This window comes from Salvelinus sp. IW2-2015, unplaced genomic scaffold (genome assembly GCF_002910315.2).
Source record: "Salvelinus sp. IW2-2015 unplaced genomic scaffold, ASM291031v2 Un_scaffold1335, whole genome shotgun sequence".
NCBI lineage: Eukaryota > Metazoa > Chordata > Actinopteri > Salmoniformes > Salmonidae > Salvelinus > Salvelinus sp. IW2-2015.
In genome coordinates this window covers 59216-69276 of record NW_019942848.1, presented here as the reverse complement: position 1 = coordinate 69276, position 10061 = coordinate 59216, and the positions used below count along the sequence as shown (strand labels likewise).

Here is a 10061-nt window from a genome sequence, read left to right as displayed (position 1 = left end):
TGTGGGTTTATAGAAGGGAGACGTAAACAGCGACCAGACAACATTCAGTGTTTATAAAGAAGAGGAGACGTAACAGCAGCCAGACAACATTAGTGGTTTATAAGAGAGGAGATACGGTAACAGCACCAGACACATTGTGTTTATAGAACAACAGGTGTCTATTCAGACACCATCACAATACGCCAATACTCACTATTACAATTAGGCCTTGCACAACACTTTCTATTATATACTGTGGCCTATTTGGCTAAAGCATTCTCTTTATCAAAACCCTCTTGTTCTGCTCTTTTTCTCCCGATTTGATTGGCTAATAGTTGTGTCTTTTCTCTTACTTTGATCTGGCAGATATGGAGCGTGGACTCCACAGGTTCCGGGCTGAGGGCACGGTGGACTTACTCATCAGCTCAACTTCTGCACCCCAGCCAGAATGAACTGATAGTACGGAGCACGGTATTATATCCCCCCCTTCGTCCCCTCTCTCTCTTCTCGTCTCTCTCTTTTCTCTCTCTGGCTTTTTCTTTTGCTATCCCTCTCTGTCATGCATTGATCGACACCTTTTGAAAAATCCTCACTGATTTGAGTAGTTGATTTTCTGCTGTTCTCCAGTAGATGTTCATTCTCTCCTGTCAAGCACATCACCTTTAATTCAGCCTCAGCGTTTCTTCAGGCAAGTGGTCTACTGACAGCTTGAACGGATCTGGGCTTAGCATGAACTCTCAAGTGCTGTTTTGTGATGCATATGTGTGTGGTGCTGTGTGGGTTTGTGTGGTTGCCATGTGTGTGTGTGCTGTGCGTGGCCGTGCGTGCGTGCGTGCGTGCTCGTGCGTGCGTCGCGTGCTGCGTTGCAGTGCGTGCGTGCGTGCGTGCGTGCGTGCGTGCGGCCTGCGTGGTGTGTGTGGTCTGTGTCTGTGGTCTGTGGTATGTATCCAATCCTGCTAATACCTATGGTTGTCAATATAAGCTGTTCTCTCCAGAGCTTTAGTAGATGCTTAGGAAACAGAGAGCTGGAGGACCAAGACAGAGACGCAGAGCTGGGGGAATAACATGAATGTTACTGCATGATGGATACAAGGAAACTGGAGGAGTTGGGAAACTTGCAGCAGGATTGACAGAAAGAGATAATTCACGTAAACGTGAGGAGAGGAGAGAGTCTGTTTAGAGAGAGAGAGAGGAAAGATAGATAGAAAAAAGAAAGCGTTCTGCATGCATGCAAGCAATACCTGGGCTAGGTGGAACTCTACTGGCTAGGGGACACTTATACTGGCTAGTGGAACTTTTACTGCGGCTGGTGGAACTTATACTGGGCTGATAACTATATACTGCTAGGTCGGAACTTTTACGCTAGGTGAACTTATACGGGCTAGGTGGAACTTCTATACTGGGTTTAGCGTGGAACCTTTTACTGGGCTATGATGGAACTTTATACTGGGCATACGGGGAACTTATATACAATCCACACAGGGGCTATGTGGAACGTTTTACGGGCTAGGTGGAAACTTTTACTGGCCTAGGTGGAACTTTTACTGCGCTAGGTGGAACTTTTACGCTAGGTGACGCGGTTAGGTGGAACCTTATACTGGGCTAGGTGGAACTCTATACTGGGCGTTAGGTGGACGACTATACTGGGCCTAGGTTGAACTTATACTGGGGTAATTCCGGTGGTCGGAACTTTACTGGGCCTAGGGTGGAACTTATCTACTGGGCTAGTGGACAGATATACTGCTGTGAAGATACTGGGCTAAGGTGGAACTTCATATGCAGGATGACTATGGCATGATATAGTAGTGGAATGTAATACTGGAATATTATGGATATTGCCTGAACGCAGTTTGATACTGAAACTGACAGGATCGATTCTTGACATCTCAAGGCCACAAACTGATTAGAAATTAAATATCCGTCCCCGAGTGGCCACAGCCGGTCTAAGGGCACTGCACTCACTACAGACTTGGGATCAATCGGGGGATTATGTCACAACTGGCCGTGTCGGGGAATCCCATAGGGCAGTGCACATGGCAGCGTCGTCGGGGTTTGGGGAGGGTTTTTGGGCTGGGTGGAGGGTTTAATTGGCCATCATGCTCTAGTGACTCCTTGTGGTGGGCCAGGCGCCTGCAGGCTGACCATGTCGTCAGTTGAACGTGGGTTTCCTCTAGACATATTGGTACGGCTGGCTTCGCAAAGGTTAAGCAGGCGTGTCGTAGAGAGCACGCTTGAAGGGCTCAGGTTTCAGAGGTGGAAACTTCGCCTCTTCCGATCCCGTTGCTGCGGTTGCCCAGCGATGAGACACACTCGTAATGGGGAGAAAAATAGGGTCAAAATAAAAAATATATATAAAATAAAAAGAAAGTAAACAGCCTTAATATAAAACGTCACTCTGCTAAAATAATATGAGATATAATAAAACTGTCTATGATTGATGATGTCTTTGCTCAAATGCTGAACTTATACAATTCAAACTTGAAACCATGGTCGTAACAGAACAGTCCTACTCAGTTCTCAACTACTCTTTCTTATGACTGATTTGTGGAACAGTTGATAAGACGCAGACAATTAGTTTTGTTAGTTGGCTCTTAACTTCTAGATTTAGCATTTCTCAAAAGAGCCTAGGCCAAGAGCCTTATGCAAGGTGAAGTTTTCACCGTTGGACTCTGCTGACTCAGAAACACACACCACCACACACCCACACACACACACACCACACACACACACACACACACCACAACACACACACACACACACACACACAACACACACACACACACACACACACACACACACACACACACACATGAATGTGGGCCCGACGATCACACTCACACAGCCTATATCTGTACTTTACTTTACTATTTATTTTTGATGATATTTTACTTCCTGAAGAAATTGATCACTTTTTATCCATACATGTTTCCCGCACCACCAAAAGTACTCGTTACATACTATTGAATGCCTAGCAGGACAGGTAAAGTGGTAATTCACGCACTTAAGAGAAACCCTGTGCGTCATACCTGACTGATCTAATCTGGTGGAGCTCACTACAACAGAGAACATCCCTGTCATCCGTACCGTTGCCTTGTCTGTGGACTCACTAATAGAGAGACCTAACATGTAGACCTAACATGTAGACCTCACATGTAGACCTAACATGTAGACCTAACATGTAGACCTAACATGTAGACCTAACATGTAGACCTAACATGTCGACATAACATTGATGGAGTACAGCTACGATTGGAGTCAAAAACCGTATCTGTCAAAAAAATGCAAAACACCTGAAACTAACAGTCTAACCTGAACTGCATCAAACCACCAATCAGCTGTTTACTTCTGTCAAGCTGCAGCTTTCAGCCCAATACAACAGGGACTTACTGACCGCCTGTCTGAGTCACTGCTGGTAGATACCTACTAGAAAATATAGCACTGAATCAACCTCCTTGTCAAACTGTAGGAGTATAGAGCACTACCACATCAACATCACCTAACAGGATGGAATCACTGTTAACGAAGCTGTTTCTCTCTTCTTACATTCTTCAGGGTTCTACGTATTAATGAGAATAAGATCAAGTTAAACTGGGAGGAGGAAACGTTAAACTCGCAGACCCAGAGCTAATACATTTTCATTAGCCTTGGTGAAATAAATATCGGAGAGAGATCACAACAAAATTCCGCCCTGTGATTGGGCTGCGGGTAATGGCAGGTTCCACTCTAATTCTACAGGGGGACGGGAGTCTGGGATGCGCCTCTGGTGCCGCCGGCAGGATCATTTCTTATATCTTGGAGAGGCTCTAGAGCATACAAATGTGACAGCGACACCCTCGAGGGAAACCAAGGCTTCAGTTACCCAGCGTTTCCCCCATAAATCAGCTGTGGTCCCACCAGGGTATAGCCCCACTCAGGTCCTTCAGAGGGGAGAGGGAAGGAGAATGCACAGAGGAGTTTAAGTAGATACAACATTCACAACTGAGGATTTATGTTTTAAGACGAGGCGAAGGGCTCATAAACATTCATAAGCCGTGATAAGCATTCATAAGCCAGAGCTGATGTATTACCCTGGGATATGAGATCTAATGAGAAACAAAAGACTAATGTTAGATGATGACAGGACATTATTTATTAGTTTTGTTTGGGCTGAGAGAGGGGTATGGGTAGAACACTGTTAGAATACTGGGAAGTTGTAGAACACTGAGGAGAACGATATAACTATTTAAAGTAGGACACTGGTAGGATCTTTAGAAAACTGAGTGTTCTTGGTAGAATCACATTGAGTGATTTGGTGGATTACCTCAGGGCTTTAAAATAACCTTGGTGTTTTGTAGGGCTCTAGTGGAGAAGCAATAGCTTTAATTTCGGTAGGAACACGATGTGAACCTTAAATGAACCCTGACCTTCCATCCCCCTTTCCCCTCCTCCCCACTTCCATCCCCCTTTCCCCCTCCCACGTCCATCCCCCTCCCACGTCCATCCCCCTTTCCCCTCCTCCCCACTTCTATCCCCCTTTCCCCTCCTCCCCATTTCTATTGCCCTTTAGCCTCCTCCCCACTTCTATCCCCCTTTCCCCTCCTCCCCACTTCTATCCCCCTTTCCCCTCCTCCCCATTTCTATTGCCCTTTAGACTCCTCCCCACTGCTATCCCCCTTTCCCCTCCTCCCCACTTCTATCACCCTTTCCCCTCCTCCCTATTTATATCCCCCTTTCCCCTCCTACCCATTTCTATCCCCCTTTCCCCTCCTCCCCACTTCTATCCCCCTTTGCCTTTTTTCCTTCTCCATCACTCTTTCCTGGTTGTTGTTCCGGGTTCAGACACACTATGACAAAAATGACAGACTATCTAAATATGACCCACCCCAGCTCCAGAGACGAGGGCAGTCTTCAGTCTCAGAGAGCTCAACCTGTATAAAGAACAACATGACCTGACACAATAGACACATGTGGAACCGACTGGGACTAGAATACCTTATGTCTCTAGGAGTAAATGGGGAGGTAATTGAGGGTTTAAATTGAGTGCCTATATATTACACATAAATGCAGGCTGTCAAGACGTGTCCAACTGGAGAAACTAGGGTGTTTTTGCTATCCCCTGTGGTAAAACGAAAATATGAAATGGCAACTATTTTGTGAAGTTGGATTGAGAATTAAACCTTAATATAAAGTTAAAATAAACACCTGTTCAATGTCAGAATGAAAACTGTCAAAATTAGGTTCAGGTTAACCAACCTGGAGGTGAAGTCGTGTGGTCAGGAGAAACCTTCTGACCATTAGCGATAATATATTATTAGGAACAGGAGGTTTTCCTGACCACATTTCATGATCAGGGCAAACTCCTGGTCCTTGATATTGTAAGAATATAAACACATAGGTCCATGTTGACCAGAACTGGTGGAACCCTCTGTGTCCTTGCAGGGTTTCCCCTGAAGTGTTATTTTAGGAAGTCAAAACAAGCATAGTTTCCTGCGTCTAAAATGACAGTGGAGCTGAGCAAAGGCCTCAGGTCAGAGGGTGAATCAAACCAGAGAAACCACTACATAGCCGAAAATAAGTGTGCAATAAAATATTTCAATTCCACATGCACTTTACAGCGAAACCCTTTAAGGGAAGAAAAAAAGGAATATTTAACAAGATTACGTAATGTCCTCTGTGTGTCATTTAAAGATGCACAATGCAGAAATCACTCTGCCATTTCCTGGTTGTTAAAATTCTAATAGTTCACCTAATTTCAGTTTATGTGACAAAAGAAGCAAGTATAATCTTTGTACTATCTAAACCGCTGTGAAATATATTTTACATAGTAAAACATATTGTATTTTCAGCTGTTTGAAGCTGGTGTACAAAACCGAATGGTAAAAGACACAAAGAATGAATGGGAAGCACAGAAGAAACACACATAGAACAGCTCTACCGCTGCTTACACTTGCTTTCAATGAGAAAGACACATCTATAACTCAAGTTTTTATGTGAAATTTGGTCGGGTCGCCCAAAAAGTGACATAGTGCAGCTTGAAGACTTAAAGAAAAACACATGAAGGGGATTTACTACAGGGACAAATGAGAGAGATGTAGTACACAAAGTTAAGGCTACGTGGACTATATTTAATATCCTGCATTGGGTATTAAAATGCCACATTGTGAGAAGTGTGGTCATAAAGAGAATACATTGATGCTTAAGAATGTAGCCAGTCGGACGCGCAGGGGACTTAGTGGGCTGTAAAAACGATTTGCCATGGACCAATTAAACCGTCTTGGTCTCCAATCGGTGATGTAACAGATAGTTGTAATGAACCTGATGTGGTAATTTGTTTATGTTCTCTTCAAGATACTTCCTAACCCTAAACCTAACCCTAAGCCTAAACCTAAACCTAACCCTAACCCTAACCCTAAACCTAACCCTAAGCCTAAACCTAAACCTAAACCTAACCCTAACCCTAAACCTAACCCTAACCCTAACCCTAACCCTAACCCTAACCCTAAGCTTAAACTTAAATCTAAACCTAACCCTAAGCCTAAACCTAACTCTAAGCTTAAACCTAAACCTAAACCTAAACCTAAACCTAACCCTAAGCCTAAACCTAAACCTAAACCTAACCCTAAGCCTAAACCTAAACCTAAACCTAACCCTAACCCTAACCCTAACCCCTTACACTAACCTTCACTCTAACCGTAACCCTTAACCCTGACTCAAACCTAACTCCTAACCCTAAACCTAAATATAACGCTTACCCTAATTCTAACCCTAAACCTAACCCCTAAGCTTAAAATAACCTTTGTCCTCATGGGGATGTGTGGAAATGTCCCCACAAAGGAGAATTTTCCTTGTTTTACTATCCTTGTGGGGACTTTGGGGGATTTTAGGTCTCCACAAGGATAGAAGAACCAACCCACACGCACAAACACACACACTGTAACTCTCTAATGATGTGTTATTCTGTGAGTGGTGTTAAAGGTGAAGGTCAATACACCACTGTTAAAGGGACATGTCTTCTCAGATTCTCCTAGACCAGACCTTGTGTCTGGCATGGTGATGAGATGACTCTTAACTGACTTGTTTAACCGTTGTGTGGGGTGTTCATGTTATTCACCCAATGTTCGCAGGTCTGATGGACCCACAACATTATTGGGTTTTTAAAACAATACAGCTATAACAATTTACGTAAAAATACTTAATACTTCGATGTTGACTTATATCAATTACAAGCAATATAGACAGCATACATGGTTAATATTTGCCATTTACCTGGTAGATCACATTTAGCGATAAAATATCTATTCGTTTTTTTAATAAAATGGGATTTTTGTAAACAAAAATCTACTATAATCAAGACATGGGTGGAGAAAAATCATGTTTATCTTGAACAAATATAAATGAAACAGGGTTGTAAACAGTATTGATGTTTATTGCTTTGAACTAAACAAATTGGACCGACAAATTTTACATACAGTATTTGATGGAAATGATAAATTAATTAAATTAAGGCCGGTCTACACACCACGAGGGACAGCGTTTTACTGTGTGTGTGTGTTGCAAATGTATTTCTTGCATTTGATGCACGTGGACTGTGTCTTCCTGTCCTTGTTGGGTCCACACACATCACAGCGCTTCTTTTCTTGTTGCTACCGGCTGCAATCTAGATTGGTGAAAACACTGAGTTCAGGAATTTTACTAACATCTCACTCACATACATAGTTACAGCAGGCCAAGGTGGGAGAGTCAGACACAAACACATGCAACTACATCACTCACACTTACTTCCGGTATTGGAGTTGTTGGTTCTGTGGGTCGGGCAGATGGGGCACCAGCATCCTCCTCCTGAATCCTCCTCATGATGGCTGCAGAAGCTGGGGTCCTTGGGATATGTTGCCTCCTCTGGATTTGAGGTCTTACCAGTGCCTTTCCCAGCTCCTCAAGAAAGAGCCGTCTCCTCTGGAGCTTCCCTCTGTTCCAATCTGGGTTCAGCGCCATCCAGATGACAAACGTGTTGTACGCTGAGATGTCCAAGATGTTGAAGAATATCACAAGTGGCCAGCGTAGGGTTCATCTTTTGCAGCTGTAGCCAGTCACCAGCTTGTCTAAATTGTCCACCCCTCCTTTTGTGGCATTGTAATCCATTATGATTTCTGGTTTTGGATGTTCCCGGCCACAGATTCTCCCATCCCTATGCAGCGTACTCATGAGTACCACATTTCTGCCTTTCTTTGGCACGTAGGACACTAGGGACATGTCGGCCGTGAACACAAACTTAGAGGAATTGATAGGCCTGTTCCGTGTATTCAACAGCTGAGTTGGGAGTTCTGGCTTGTTTTTTCGTACTGCTCTTACCATCGTCAGCTTCCTCTTGAGGAGTTCCTGTCACAACTTGTGTGAAGTAAAAAAGTTATAGCATGTGATGTTGTGGGCACTGAGTCCCTGTGTCACGTCCAGGACAACCTGCATCCCTTGGTTCTTCTCAGGGGCTCCTTCATCTGGCTTCCCCGTATACACTTGCAAGTTCCAGGCATATGATGAAGCAGCAAAATATTCCATATTTTGCGAGTACAGACGGTATGTACTGCCTGAAAGGGCAGCGGCCCCTAGATGGCATTAGCTGCTCATCAACACTACCATTGACCCAGGGTTGAAAAACATGGGAGGCGGTCCACCCACGTGTCCTAAACTGACCTGATTGCAGCTAGCTGGTCTCTCTGCCGCCGAGCTGGTCTTGTATTTCGGCTATCTAAGCGGATAATCCTGGAAATAATGTGGAAGTTTTCCAGAGACATTGTTGCACTGAAAAGTTCTCTGCCAGTTTCTGCATCCCACAGGGATTCTGTGGATTCCCCATTGGATCTGAAAACACCAGCAAGGATAAGAACCCCAAAGGGTGCATGTAAAAGAGTTTGGTCCATCTCCTTCCATCTCTCTCCAAAAACACGCCTTCCCTCCAAATTAGTGCAGTCCAGAATGATTTTCTGGATGGTGTCTGGGATGAACAGTTCAAAAGAAGACTTTATGTCCTGCACATGAGTAACTGCCATCTGCGTTGGCCTTGGTTGCATCCTTATAACATTGGTAGCCATGCAGGGTGGCTCATTACTTGGGCAAGAAGCTGGTTGCTGACGGGATGGTCCTGGGGCTGGCTGCTGACTGGCTGGTCCTGGGGCTGGCTGAGGGTCAATCTCATCCTTTTCTTCCAACTCACTGTCAGACTCTGAGTTGACAGAGACATGACCCTCACATTCGGAAAATTCTTCATCTTCCAAAGTGGAAGACGCTCCTTCCACAGTAGTTTCTCTCTCTACAAAATTTTTTTCTAAGGCCCTCCGAGCAGAGATGATTTTTTCCATACTAACTGATTGTGGTAAGGAGCCACACATGCAAAGGTATTTATATGTTGTGTCCCTCCCCCAATTTGGAAAAATACAGCATTTTTTACAATGAATTGAAATAATGTATTGTAATAACATTGTGCAGGTTCCCGCAAGACATTGTGTAGTTTCACACACTACAAAGGGTAAAGAGTGCGAGAAAAGCGGGAGACAGGCAGACAGGCAGGGAGAAAGACAGGTTCTTGTTGCTATGTTGAAACAGCAGGCCCAGGGAGGAGGAAGACAGAGTAAAGGCACACAGCAAACCTTCTTGTTTCATTTTTACTTGTTTTCACCTACACACACACTTTCCCACACTTTTTCCAGTGGACCCGAACACCACATATGTAATATAAATGTGTAGGGGGTGCACAGTGTGCCCTCAATGGAAATGTGTTATTTTACATGTTCTTCACAGAAAATGAGCCAAGGCCAACGAGTCTCAGGAGAAAAAAATAATTCATTGTATAATTTTTATTTTAGTCAACATTGAAAATGGGTCCCACAGACTTAATAATATGTGACTTGTTTCAGGAAACTAGGCATATGTTGCACAGGAGAGCCATTTGAACCTAAACCGAAACAAAATGTGTTTTTTGGCAGAAATGCCTTCTAGAACATATTAACTTTCATGTGCCTTAATAACAACATTGTATGCCCCCTGTAATACAAATAAAATTGTTAAATTATAAGCCTAGTTGGTTTAGCCACAGAAAGGGTAAGCAACCT

At 43.9% G+C, this 10061-nt stretch overlaps 2 pseudogenes; both read right to left on the bottom strand.

The window, feature by feature from the left end:
- The window catches only part of LOC112070471 (semaphorin-5A-like), a 146710-nt pseudogene extending 146310 nt beyond the window's left edge, over positions 1-400 (bottom strand).
- Positions 401-7797: 7397 nt separating this feature from the next.
- On the bottom strand, positions 7798-9311 carry LOC139024309 (piggyBac transposable element-derived protein 4-like; annotated as a pseudogene).
- Positions 9312-10061: the final 750 nt, after the last annotated feature.